Raw genomic sequence first — 14,656 nt, forward strand, 5'->3', positions numbered from 1 at the left:
GTTAGCTTAAAATATATTTCTTTTCTTTTCATACATTTCAGTTGACATGTTTGGATTCCTGATGCTTCTACTCATTGCAGTATTGATTATAGTGTTCATTTGTCAATGCTTCATCTATCAATATTACCTGCAGACGAATGTTCCTTTTATCCTTAGTAAGAATGCACTTTAGGATAGTATCATTGAAGAGAATGCTAAGCTAGTAATCAGTAAATGTTTTACCTTTTTTATGTAATAAAAATAGTATATGCATCCATATGATAAGGAAAAAATTTTCAAAAGGTACAGAAAATTATAAAATAAAAAGGTTATTCCAGGACTTTCCTGGTGGTCCAGTGGTTAAGAATCCACCTTCCAATGCAGGGGACACGGGTTCAATCCCTGGTTGGGGAACTAGGATCCCACATGCCGTGGGACAACTAAGCCTGCATGCCACAACTAGAGAACCTGCGCCTGCGTGCTCTGGAGCCCATGTGCCACAACTAGAGAGCCCGCATGCCACAACTACTGAGCCTGCGTGCCACAACTAGAGAGAAGCCTGCATGCCGCAACAAAAGATCCCGCGTGCTGCATATCCCACGTGCCTCAACTAAGACCTGACACAGCCAAAAATAAATAAATATTTAAAAAGTAAACTCCTTACCTTATTAAAAAAAAAAGTTTGTTTTTCCCACTCCCCACTCCACCTCTGACACCTCCTCTCCAAAAAGAATCCTTTTAATATGATTCTATTTGTATTTCTTTTTTTGGCTACCTCCATGTGTTTGAACAATATGGTTTTATCTCCTTTTCATGATTTCTTAACTTTACATGTTATCTATCAACTCCCCATCATGAAAGCTGAAAAATTTGTCTTGCACTATCCATATTTTTTTGTTATTTTGCTGTTAGGGGATATTATTATTTTGCTTGTTTTTTTTTGTTTTTTGTTTTTTGTTTTGTGGTACGCAGGCCTCTCACTGTTGTGGCCTTTCCCGTTGTGGAGCACAGGCTCCGGACACACAGGCTCAGCGGCCATGGCTCACAGGCCTAGCCACTCCGTGGCATGTGGGATCTTCCTGGACCGGGGCATGAACCCATGCAGGTGGACTCTCAACCACTGCGCCACCAGGGAAGCCCTATTTTGCTATTTTTGAATTGTAACTATTGTTGTTCATTACTAGCTCTTAAGATGCCTAATCTTTCTTCTGTTGGTTATGTTTTTGACTTTGAGTAATCCATTTAGCCCTCTGTTTCTCTATCTATCAATACTTCTCCCATTATTTAAGATAAGAAAATTTGGAACCCTGTGTTTCCTTCTACCTGTCCTCTTCTCTCTCTAGCTCCTAAATTCTGTAAGCTTTCACACTCATTTGACATTGTCAAGTGTATAATATTTACATTCTGTTCTGTAACTATATTTATATCTTGAAATGCTTACTCTGTAGTTTGAATCTAAAATGCCTTAAACTAGTAAAATAATAAAACATATTATGATTATGTGAATATTGTTTAGGAAACAACTGAAGTGAAAATAGGAAAGGTAATTCTACGTTACTAACCTGCATTGCTTGAAAGGGAATTACTTAGTGTTAAGATCAAATAGAGTCTCTTTCCTTACTCTCCATTTCTCAAAGTCATGATACATTTCAGCTTGTTTCATGTTTACATTGTGACTTTCCTATACAGCTTTTGCATTTCCTAGAGTTTTAGTTACCTTCATTATTTCTTTTTTTTTTTTTTTTTTTTTGCGGTACACGGGCCTCTCACTGTTGTGGCCTCTCCTGTTGTGGAGCACAGGCTCCAGACGCGGAGGCTCAGCGGCCATGGCTCACGGGCCCAGCCGCTCCGCGGCATGTGGGTTCTTCCCGGACCAGGGCACGAGCCCGTGTCCCCTGCATCGGCAGGCGGACTCTCAACCACTGCACCACCAGGGAAGCCCCATTATTTCTTGTCAAGAAGGACACAGGACACTTTATTCCTATCACTGTGATTACTCATCTAGTATTTGGTAAAATATATTCATTGTCTTCTTATAGATATTCTTTTAAAAGTCCTGTGACTTCCTGTTATAATTTACAAAAATTAGTTTCTTTTCACTGCTCTACTGAGAAGAAATTTTTGGATCCCATATCTTCCTTTTTTTTAGGATTCATTTTTTTTCCCTTTTGCTGGAGTATATTCTCAAGTAACTTTTTCAAAAGGAGTTCACAGAGGTATGGAAAATATTTTCATAGTCCATACACGTTGAGAAGTTTGTTTTTCTTCATTCTCCTTCAGGCCAGCACAGTATTATTTTCTTTCTTTAAATTGTATACCTTTTTCAAGAAGGACCCAGAGACAAGATAGAAAGATCCATAGATAAGGCAGAGGCACTTTAATAGGCCCATCTGTAAGTAAAATGTGCCTGTATGAAAAGATAAGTGTTGGCCAAATGTTCTGTTTGCTTACTTAAGACCACTTCTTTGTCTAGGACTTTGTATTTTTCTGGCTATGAGACCTTATATCCTTTTCTTATTAACATATAAAGATGAAAGAAAGAGTAAGATGGAAGATAATTCCTTATTCTTTGCATCTTAGAAAAAAAATATACCCAGAAGGAAGAACCAGTAAGGGTACATTACATATGTGGCAAGAGTCTGTGACAAACATGTTGCTTTATATATATATATATATTTCCCCCCAACCCACCCCAGGATCCTGGTCTCTTATAAGTGTTATCACTTTTTTGCATAGTGCTTATCAGTAAAGTGGCTAATTATTCCCAGAAGAGAATAGGGGCCTGAGCAAATATCCATCACTGAAGTTTCTGCAGTTTAGAAGGAAAACTCTGAAGCATCTCTGCAAATATGGGCCAACAACTGCCCTCAGTTCTGGTTTAGTTCTGCTATTCATCTGCTATCTCTTCCTTTTTGATTTCTTCTAGAGATCTCCTAGACCTTGTTAATTCCATGAGCACTGCATTCTGTTAGAGGAATTTGTCTTATTAAGGGCTTCTTGTATTTCATAATCCAAAGATGCTGCTTGGGTTCCAGAAACATCCATCTTTCATTAAAAAAAAATGAATGACTAATGGGGCATCAAAAGATTGATTACTACATCTGATCTAATAGTCTTGTTATCTAGCAGATATGATTTTAAGTTAAAGCATTTTTTAAAGTTCCAAGTGTTAGAGAACATAAATGTTTAACCGCTCGTGTACTCACTGCCTCCTTTGACTCTCATCTATTTTAGTAAATATTTACTGAGTATTTATTATGCCTTAAGTAGTGTGGTTGTCACTAGGGACATAATTATAACAAGAAAGATAAATCCTTGCCTTCGTGGAGCTTACATCCTACTAAGAGAAGACACAGAGAAGTAAACAAGCAATTGTTAATTCTATTGCTAACTTACTGATATTTCAAATGATATTTCATTTATTTTAATTGTATTACTGTATTCTTAATCAAACACTTTAATTCTCCTGGTGGATAAATAAAAGGAGAACTTAACGTAATAAAGCAATGGTAATAAAAAGTTACATAAATGTAGTCTATCTAATAAGATAATTCCAATTATAACTTTATTCTGAAAATAAGCCTCACTAACTCTAAGTTTGCCATCCTTTTGAACAGAACTCAAGTCTATATTGCTGGAAGACCACACACGAGTTACATTCCTCGTGGGACTACTCCTGGCAAGTATTATAATTTGTTTGATGAGGTGCCCCAGACTCTTTCAGTAACTCACAGCTGTAAGTCTTCCTCTTACTTATCCCAGGCATCAAAATTAAAGTATGAGTAGGAAACACTGTTCTCATTTCTAAAACACATTCTTATAACCTCAATAGCTAGTGTAGGATGGGTAAAAACCATAATATTGATAGAGAAGAGTTTAAAATTTCCAACCTAAATTGGATATTAATACCTTTCCCAGTTACCCCAACTCCCACTCCACAAAAGCAACTCAACAAAAGTTTCACTTTGCTTTAAGGAATCCTTGAAGACTTTTCCCAAATCAATTCATCCTATCTAGTTGACTGACCCTCTCTCCACTCTTTTCAGCTTGATTCTTTAAACCTTCCCGTACTTACAAGGCTCCTGCTTACCCAGAACTCAGATCTTCGCTCCCTTCAGCTCAACATGCACAGCTCTGGGCAGGTCCTCACACTCCTCCAGGCCTAGATCCTGGGAACCCAACTGAAGTCAGAACCGTAGCCCCCTTGTTCACCTGGGTAATTGAACCATAAAGTATTGACTGATGAAAGGGTACTGCAAGGTCCTCTATAATTTCCATTAAAAATAACATCAGGGGACATCCATATTATTGTGCTGCTCCGGGCCTCTGGGACATGATACTAAATCAGAATGAGAAGCAGGATAAACCTTGTAGGGGCAAGGATGAACTGTCAAGCATGTACATACTCCATTGCTAACTTCTAGATCTTGTTACGTAGAAATTGTTTTGATGGTAACAGGATCACGAACTGTTTCAAAAAGCTATTTGAGGAGAGGAGCTGAAGTACAAGGTGATTGCTGCTTCCTAGGATTGAAATCACACCAGAGGGCTGCAGAGGACGATGCGGCATTTCAACTTGTCTCCCTCCATGTTCAATTCCACAGCAAAGTGAACCAGGAGAAGTGCTTTGAAGAGAGCACAGGGTTGGATATTTATTCATTTCAGATAGAAACCGTTATCTATTCACAGATTGAGAGCAGTTAGTTACACTAGATTCATTGTAGGGAATAAAATGTGATCAAATTCAGAAAGCAGGATTATTTTCCACCCAGGAGAAAAATCTCAAGCCCAAGGGATAGCCTATATTAAAAGGTTGAATAAAGGAAACAAGATTCTTCAAAAGGCATTGAGAAGAAGATGGGAAGTGGAAGCGTGGTGTCATAGAGATCAAGAAAGGAGGGTCTGAATGTATGAGTGTCCTTTAGACTTACAAATTGGGAGGTTACTGATACCCTAACTGCATGTGGTAGTCTTAGGAGTGTTTATTCGAGACACAGTATAAACAGACTTCTGACTTGTGGAAGAAGAAAATATGGAACCTGAAAAACGTCATACACTATGCACATTTGACCACGATGCCTTTCACCCACAGAGTTATTTTCCTGGAGTGATAGTAATATTGCCCCTCTTGGTCCTTGGTCCAAACTTCTCTAGAAAATGAATTCAGAAGATGATTTGAAGGGATTAGGGAATCATTGAGCATCCACAGGTTTTCTGTCAGCAGAGACAGCTAGTCTTGTGGTCACCACCAAATGTTTGCCCTTTTCCTCTTTGTTAAACTCATACCCAAGTTGGTAATACCTTAAGTCATTTGAGCCCTAAATATTAAAATAGCAGTAATATTGCAGTATCAGAATAGAAATCATATGATTATTTCTAGATATTTTATGTTAAGCACTTTTTAAAAATTAGGTAAGTCATCACTGACTTTTCTTAGAAAGACTTTGAAAAGGTAAATTGATTCTCTCTTCTCATAGTATATAATGAATAGATAACTGAAAAGCTAGATCATCCAGAGAGAGAAGGAAGTTTCTTCAATGGTAAGCTTTCAAATTATATTGCATGAATTTTCTGCATGACTTCCCTCCCTCCTATTATGTAACTTTTCAGAAATGTAATCAGAATCATTAAGAAAGGAAGTGGAAATAAATCTGTAAAATGTAAACTGATATTCAATGCCTGACACATGTAATAGAAGGCAGCAGAAAATGGAGCTGTAACAGCTCCTCAGTCAGGCTGCCTTAGTTGAAATCTGGGCTTCATTTACTAAGTATGTCACATTGGACAACTAACTTAACCTGTCTGTGTCTTAGTTTACTCATTTGTTAATATTCTCCAGTAATAGTGAATAAATCAGTGGGTAGCTCTGAGGGACAAAATGAGATTTTATGGGCAAAATTTTTAGAATTTCCCTGACAGTAAGTTCTTAATAAATGTTAATCGTTACTGCTGGAGTACAGAATCTCAGCCCTTGAAGGCATATGAAGGTTACCTGCCCAGCCCCTCCTTCAGTGCTAGGACCCTCTTGCCCGTATCTCTGGCATGTTTGATGGTGAACAGCTGGAGGCTGTCACTTGTATGAAAACAATGACTAATTTGGCTTTGTATATGTGTGCACGCGTGTGTATATGAATATTGTGTGCACGCACAGGTGCTTGATTTTCAACAGGGTAAACACACAGGCATACTTTTATTGCCACTTCCTACATCCACCTACACAGAAAGGAAGACCCTAGCTAGAGGCATGCTCCATAATTGTATGGCTCCTGAAGTTGTCAGTGCAGGTGAATAAGAAACGAGAGGAAGGAGAATGCAGGTAACTCCCAGAATCCTGCAGGCCCCTAGAGGCCAGAATGATCTCCAGGAGAGAAATTAGAGTTTAAAAGATCAGTGACGCTAGGATGACCATCTGTCATCCAAACTGGGACCATTTTGAGAGTAAAAGGGGGTACTATTAATAATTATTCTGGGAGAAAAGTTATAAACCAGGAGTTTGCGCAAATGAGAACATGTAGTCACGCTGGTTAACACCCACTGTTGTGAGGGAAATGTGTGCATTTATTTGCAGTTGGAGGGATTGGGTATCTATACAAACTTTTAAAAAGGCAATCTGACAGTGTCCATTAAAACATTTTTTGGGTGCTCTTTGACCTGGTAATTCTGTTATTAGAGATTTTTTCCCCTTATGAGTCACCAAAATTATGTGTATTAGTTGAATGAGATGAATTTCTAGATTTGTCCATTTGTGACATACAATTTCATACAGTTCAAACTAATAAAATTGTCAGGAGTTGATTTATGTGTTGTGGGACCTGAAGCTTATGAAATTTTGAGACCCTCGTAAAAATTGTTTTTAAATCTTCTTTTTGTTAATTTTACAAAAATGTTTGACTCTGATAACACATATTCCCAGAACCTTAAAAGGCCTAGGGCAAATGAGGGCTCCTAAAGCTTAAGCTATACCACACACACACATCTTTTATTAAATATTTTAAAAATAGGACACACACATCACACACATTCTTGTCTAGACTTGAATAAGAATGGAACTGTCATACATTTGGGGGTATAAATTAGTATAAGAATTCTAAAAATTAGGGCTTCCCTGGTGGCGCAGTGGTTGAGAGTCCGCCTGCCGAAGCAGGGGACACGGGTTCGTGCCCCGGTCCGGGAAGATCCCACATGCCGCAGAGCGGCTGGGCCCGTGAGCCATGGCCGCTGAGCCTGCGCGTCCGGAGCCTGTGCTCTGCAACGGAAGAGGCCACAACACTGAGAGGCCCACATACCGCAAAAAAAAAAAAAAAAAGAATTCTAAAAATTAGTCTGCTAATATGAATCAAGAGCATGAACCTTTTTTTACTCTTTAAATCCCAATAATGTCACTTTTAGGAATTTATCCTATGAAAATAATCTAAAATAGTTTCATTTTTAACATGTAGCTCTATGATCCATTAGGAATTAAGCATGATATATGGTGTGAGATTCAGTTCCAATTTTATCTTTTTCCAAATGGCTATCAAGCACAATTTATTTTAAAAGCCCATCTTTACGCAAGTGATGAGATGGAATTTTTTTCATAAATTAAATTTCCATACACATTTGAGTATATTTTTATTCTATTCACTGCCATTGGTTTGTCTGGCTAATCATTCCCTAACACCATAATTAATTATGGAGGATGTATAAATTATTTTAATATCTGGAAAATGTATTAAACTTCTCCCCACCTCACATTATTCTTTTTGTTTCCATTTTTTCTTAATTTTAAGTTCAAGCATAATAAAGATGAGTTGTTTATTCTAACTTGTGCCAATGCTGGAAATTTCAGAAAGTTAAACATTTGTTCTCCGGAAAAGATAATCATTCTAGAACTTCAGAGGTTCTCCATGTAAAGTAATTCATGAATTTACAGTGATTTCCTCTTGAGTTGTTTCATCTTGGTTGTCCTCCCCTCCCCGTCCTGTCTTTCTTCCTCTTCCTCTTTCTCTTTTTCTTCTTTCTGTCTTCTTTTCCCTTACTTCCTTCATCTCTTCCTTCTAGAGCAGACTTACCAAAGAAGAACTTGATGATATTAGTATTTTTTTAAAAAATTTATGTCTTCATATGCTGCCTTGCTGTCCAACTTTTGTACCAGAGAATTTCATTTTGAATAAAATGCTACTGCAGGGGGAAAATGTTGCAGGAAAGCTTTTACTATACAGTTGACCATATAATAATCATAGAAAGACTTTCAAATGCATAATGTAAAAGTTATAATTTTTAATGCTTTTTGCTTACATATTCTGTTAAAAATAAAACAGTGAAGCATTTAAAAAAATAGACCTGACATTCCAGCCCAAAACTGTCTTCTATAAAACAATATTTTGAAATCTTAGAATAAGACATAAAAATATACTAGGACAGATTATGGAACCTAGTTTTCTATTCTTGTTCATATCTAATCAGTATATTTAAAGAAAAGGTAGTGAACTCTATTGAGAGTTTTCACCCAGGATTCTGAGGAAACAGGGCTGTGAGGAGAGAGGAATAAAGAGCTGGAAAGACTGGGATTCAGGAAAGGCTTTGTTTGAGTGATGAGAATGGAATGAGGGAAAGAGTATTTGAAGGGAGAACTATCTTAAATTGGGAAGTGGGCTCCAAGGCAGAGCTTTGCCTGCAAGAATTTATTGGAGAATGCTCTTAGGAATAACACACATAAGGGAGAGAGAGAGAAGCAGACTTGGGCAGGGGGAATAATTGAATTGTCATATAGTCACAACAGAGACCTCAGTAAATTTAATGGAGAGTTCTGGAATCTAGATGGCCTCCCTAATTGAGGCAAAGGGGCCCAAACCTTCATATCAACTATCATTATATGTGGGATGCTCTCCAAAAGGAGACTTAACTTTGAGTGCAGCAGCTCCCTTTGACTGAGGGCAATTATCAAAGAGAGCCTGGCAGCTGGAGGAATGAGTGCCTTCTTCTGGAAGGGGAAGTCCAGGCATCTACCACAGCAGCTGTCATTCATTTGGGGGAATATTGAGAATAGTGATGCTAGGAAGATAGGATTTGAAATGTTCTACTACTCATTAAGAGCACACTCTTCCCTCTCCACTTTAGCATTTTCTTTACAACCGAAGTGAACATTAATATTTCTTTCAATTATATCTTTCCATTGTTGTTGAAATTATTATTATTATTATTATTTGATTGACCCTATGCAGAGATTGGGCCATATGTGACCGGCTTTATTTCTGGGTTAAATAAATTTTGGAATAGAATTAATTGTGATGGTAACCAAGAAGGGAAAAATATACAAACAGAAGATGGTAGATTTATAAAGAAAAGAAGGTAATTGAAAAATGGTTGTCTTGGAGAAGTAGAAAAAAGCAGATCTAATGGGACAGAAAATGGTGAAGTAGAAGGTTGTCGCCAGAGAATAAAACTTCTCCTAGAACACTAGGAGATGGAACGGCTTCGGTCAGGAATTGGCAAACTTTCTTATAAAGCGCCAGATAGTAAATGTTTTAGGCTTTTGGGGTCTTCTGGTCTACTCACCTGTCGTGTAAAATCAGCCATAGACAATACATAATCGAATGTATGTGACTGTGTTCCAATAAAATTTTATTTACAAAAACATGAGAGGGCCAGATTTGGTTTGTGAGCCATAGTTTGTGGAACCCTGGTTTAGATGATGAAAAAGACCATTGAATGGCTAACTGGTGTTTGCCTATCTTGTTACGCTGACTTGTAACAAATGTGTTTAAAGATTCCAAATAAAATATCCAAAAGAAGATACAAAGGGAAAGCTAGAATAAAGTAACCATTATGTAACTAATAATCCCATCACTTTTGTCACATGGTTGATCACAGTATGCACAGCCTTTCACTAATTTTTTCATCCTTCACATTTATATTCTTATTTCTAAATACTGAGTTTTTTTGAGATGGAAGCAACAATTAATCCAGCCAACATATGCCATCCTGATAAATCCAAAGGGGTTTTGAGAAACACATCATAAAAAGTAACTAATCTCATGAGAAATGTAGCAGTAATCCAAAAGGAATAGATTAGACTTCTGAAATATACATGTGACAGGGGTCTTTCCACTTAATTTGTGTGGAAATTGGTGTGGATTCTTGACAAATCTTTTACCCTTTATCATTTATTATGCAGCTGTCCAATAAAAACACCTTTGATACTTTTCCAGAGTTTTGCAATCTACATGACAAATTTTAAACTTCTTTGAAAAGGATGTTCATTGCCTTTTTGGAGTAAGGCAGTATTTTCCACATTCAAGTTGCTGCCTGGCCAAATCCACAAACAGGGATGTTATTAAGGAAAGTCTTCATTGGACTGTAGGTGAGATGAGATGACCCTAATCGTCATGACTGTACAACCAATAGAAATTTACTCCAAAATTTCATTTACTCTTACAAATTGGGTGCCCAAACAATAAAAAGGGAGAATTAAAGAGACGCGTTTATGTTGCTTGTGTTTTTTGGTAAACACATGCTGTTGAGTTATCTATTGAGCATGCCAGAGGCTAATGAGAAAATTTGTGACTGAAAATCGTGGAGACAGACTTAACCTTCTGTTTCCTCCTGGTAGAGGAGAACAAACAGTTAAAAGGCTGAGGGTGAGTGGCAGAATGACAGTAGCTTTGTTAACCTGACTCTGTAGATTAGATGATCATTGCCCAAAATGCCAGCTTCTGGTTGGCTGTAAGAAAATGCCCTTTTCTCATTTCACTCACCAGTTTCTCCCTCCATTTAAATGGTAATTACACATTTATAATGCATTGCAATTATGTCCAGTTTTACTCAGAATCCTCTGGGAGCTCTAGAAACTAGTGCTTTCATAATGAGGGATACTCTTTTGGAGTTATTTCTTTGCTTGGGAAGATCTTGGTTCTATTAATTTTTTTCTACTTTCACTTGTCCTTTTTTTTTGTTTCCCTCAAAACCAATAGGATTTTCCCAATCAAATAGTGAGCCCTGGCAAAATTGAATAATGATATTCAAGTCATGTAACTTTAAATAGTATCTTTATTTTAAGTATCTTTTAATTACCTTGGTAGTTGCATATTAATTTGGTATTATTGTTTTCCCAAAAATAAATCAGACTAATTTCCAGTAAAATCCCCCCCCCGCCCATTTTTCCCTTTTCAAAATTATATTCTTATATTTTTGAAAAATCTAATGGATAGGGCCTTCCCTGGTGGCGCAGTGGTTAAGAATCACCTGCCAGTGCAGGGGACACGGGTTTGAGCCCTGGTCCAGGAAGATCCCACATGCTGTGGAGCAACTAAACCCGTGCACCACACCTACTGAGCCTGCGCTCTAGGGCCCACAAGCCACAACTACTGAGCCTGCATGCCACAACTACTGAAGCCTGTGAGCCTAGAGCCCTGCTCCACAGCAAGAGAAGTCACCGCAATGAGAAGCCCTCACACCACAACAAAGAGTAGCCCCCGCTCGCCGCAACTAGAGAAAGCCTGCGCACAGCAAGGAAGACCCAACGCAGCCAAAAATAAAATATAAATTAAAAAAAAATCTATGGTTAACTCTGATCCTGCATCTTTCCTTTTTCCCCTCTTCTCTCTGTGCTTGGTATTTAGTTCAAGATTCATTTTGGTATTCTAATCAGTGCCTACTTGTTTCATTAGGTTTAATATTTTATCTTGACCTTCCAAATAACTTGAATGCAATAGAAATACCAGACAAAACCTAATGATCTGGTGAAATTAATAATGACAAGTATTAAATATGAATCTCTCAACATATTCCTGACCTAGTACTTATTTAAGCAATCATTTTATATCAGTAACTTTTGTCTTTCTGATATCAAGATTATTTTTATATAAACCTCCATCAAATTCTTTGGGGAACAAGCATTTTTTGCCAAGTTATTTATAATAGGTAGGATTAATAGTTATACAAAGATAAACATTGATAAAATATAATGCAGGAATAACTTTTTTTTATAAGTGTATATAGTGATGGTTTCTGTCAGAATGGTGTCTAAATGAGATAGAACCATATAAATGAGACCCTGTGAGTAATTCTTAAAAATTAGTGAAGGCAATAACATTTTTCTCAAGGGACTCCTCCTAAAATGAGACAAGTGCTTTCTGGGAGATGGGGGAGTTCTGTGGTCAGGTTTATAAGATGTATCTGGAATTTACTCACTGTAAGATCTCAGGTAAATTGCTTAATACCTCTGAGCCTTGATTTCCTCATGCATATAGGAGTAATAATAACCACTTTGCAAGGAAGTTGAAAAATGTAGGAAAAGCTCTTGGAATATAATATACAGTCAATATGTGGTAGCTCCTGGGCAAGGGAAGGAGCCAGGCAAGATACTACAATGAAGTAGGAGTCTAGTCCCTGAACCAGCAAGATCCTAGGTTCTAATCTCTGCCTACCACTTTTGAACTGTTTAATGCTAAGCAAATTATTTATATACTAAGTCGCCCCATATGAAAGGGAAATAACAATACTATAAAAGTTGTGTGAGAAGTAATTTTTTATAGTGCTTAGCATATAGTAGGTACTCAGTAAACGGTTCTATTATTGCCTGTTATGTCACTGTAGGTCTGTAGGCACTATGGGAACATATAGAGGAACCTTACAGGTTACCATTAGGCACTTAAAATCTTTCAAGGAAGAGAAGGCCTTGAGATAAGTATGTTTAGGTAGTACAAAATATAGTATAGTAAGTTCCACAACAGGGGTCCATATGTGCCTAAGAGTTGAGTTAAAGTCTATATAACTCATATTCATAGGGGTCAAGTAAGACTTCATGGAAGCAGTCATGTCAGCTCAGCTGAGTTTGAAGAGTGGTCAGAATTATCAACAGAGATTAAAGCTGTTAGGGGAGGGAGTTTGGGAGAAAGGAAGCAGGAGGAGCAATGAAAGTCATGAAGGTGAATAAGCGCAGTTATACATGAGTAAAATAGTAAATAAATTCTACTATTTCTTTAAAGTATAAGGAACAGGGAAGGTGCAGGATTAATGGCTGATACTTACTGGGCACTCATGTGCCTGGCACTGTTCTAAGGGCTTTAATTCATTGAGTCCTCACAACAGTCCCATGAGAAAAGTCTTAGTACTTCATAGATAAGGAAATAGAGCCTTTATAGTGCCTATATGTGAAATAGAAGATGATGTCCTTTCTTCTGAGCCTGTAGCAGCCCTGTGCTGAGACACAGCTTGGTGAGTGGTGCATGGGCTACACTTCTACCCCCGCTCACCCCTCACCCTCAGCCAGATGCTTCACTCAGGACCCCTCAGCCTACAATAGTGCGTGCAGCAGTCCTGCTTAGTGTCTTAAAGCTGAGCAATCTGGGTCCAGGGTCTGAGCTTTTAATCATGATGCTATGTGATGAGAAAGGTACATGGTCCTTATTTGCGGGTAATCTTGAAATCCCCACTTAGGAATTTGAGCTTTGTTTTAAAAGTAAAAGGAGACATTGACTTTATTTTGAAGAAACGTAGAGGCACTTTTTAGCAAAGGTGAGGAATAACAATCATTTATTTGTAAGGAAATATATCGATGGTATTATTGGGGTGGGGACAGGGAAATGGGATGGGTGGATGATTTAGAGAGGGGAGATTCAGGCAGGAAGACAAGTTAGGAGAGTGCCAGTCATTCAGGTGGGCACAGGTGAAAGCCCAAATGCGAATGGTGGCATGAAATTGGGAGGAGCCTTGAATGACATTTTAGATTAGAATTCACAGACCCTCTTGATTTAGAAGTAGAGTGTCAAAAGGAGGAGCTGAAGGAGATTTCAAGGCTTCCAACTTGGGTAATTGGAAGACAATGATGCTGTTAAGATAAAGAAGGAAAACAGGAGGAAGGGCAAGGACATTTTGGTGAGAAGGATAAAGTTTTCATGTTGAATTTGTAGTAATGGCAAGACATGAATGTAGAAACTCCAACCAAGAATTAGGACTGTGGGTGTGGAGCTGGGGAAATTTGAGCTGAAGAGCTAAATGAAGAAAGAGTCTACATGAAGCCATGGGTGTGGGTGAGAGCAGTTGTGGCGTATGTCAAGAGAACAGCAGGACAAGAAAGGATCCTTCAGGATAGCCTTAATCTAGAGTGTGGAAAGAAGTTATGGTGTCACCCAAGAAGATGGAGCAGCGGCCCAGAGTAATCAAGTCAGAATAGAGCAGAGCTAAGGTATAGGACAGGGGTGGCCAGGAACACCAATGTGTGGCACAGGCAAAGTTGCTCATACACATAATCTATTTTGTAAACTGCAACAATGCCTTTAAACAATTAGGATGTTTCAGGGTACTAAGGAGCACTTTGGTGCATATTAGGTACTATGGTAGCTGAAAATAGATTGTAGCTTTCTACAGTGCATTTTCTATCCTATGAGAAGGGTCATGTGCAATAAATGATTTATCTTACAGGACAGAGGTTGCCTGGAGCATCATGTAGAGAAGAAATCTGAGTAATGCCCAGGCTCAGTGGGAAAGAACATTAGAATCTATTAGCAATATTGACCCTCTGTGGTGGGAGTGGAGAATACTGTGTCAAAGTTGGTCTTTTCTGGATTAGATGCTTCCTAAGGTATTGTTAAAGCTCTAAGTTTCTGTGATCATCAGAGCCTAGTTTATCATACACATCAACCTTTTTAAAAAAGGCAAATGACTCCTCATGATTTTGTAGCACAATTTTCCAATG

The 14,656-nt window shown here is 38.0% G+C and overlaps 1 protein-coding gene across 4 annotated transcripts in view; it reads left to right on the plus strand.

The window, feature by feature from the left end:
- The window catches only part of CDK14 (cyclin dependent kinase 14), a 716,216-nt gene that overhangs the window by 45,363 nt on the left and 656,197 nt on the right, over positions 1 to 14,656 (plus strand). For 2 of the 4 annotated variants that reach the window (XM_070046334.1, XM_070046337.1), the window contains exons 3-4: positions 3,597 to 3,658; positions 5,457 to 5,519. The exons of 1 other annotated variant lie outside the window; for it this stretch is intronic. The gene's annotated coding sequence lies outside the window, so the exon portion shown is untranslated. The remainder of the gene's footprint in view (positions 1 to 3,596; positions 3,659 to 5,456; positions 5,520 to 14,656) is intronic. One more of the 4 variants, XM_070046335.1, reaches the window with a different exon arrangement.

The sequence above is a fragment of the Globicephala melas genome, chromosome 9 (assembly GCF_963455315.2).
Source record: "Globicephala melas chromosome 9, mGloMel1.2, whole genome shotgun sequence".
Taxonomy (NCBI): domain Eukaryota; kingdom Metazoa; phylum Chordata; class Mammalia; order Artiodactyla; family Delphinidae; genus Globicephala; species Globicephala melas.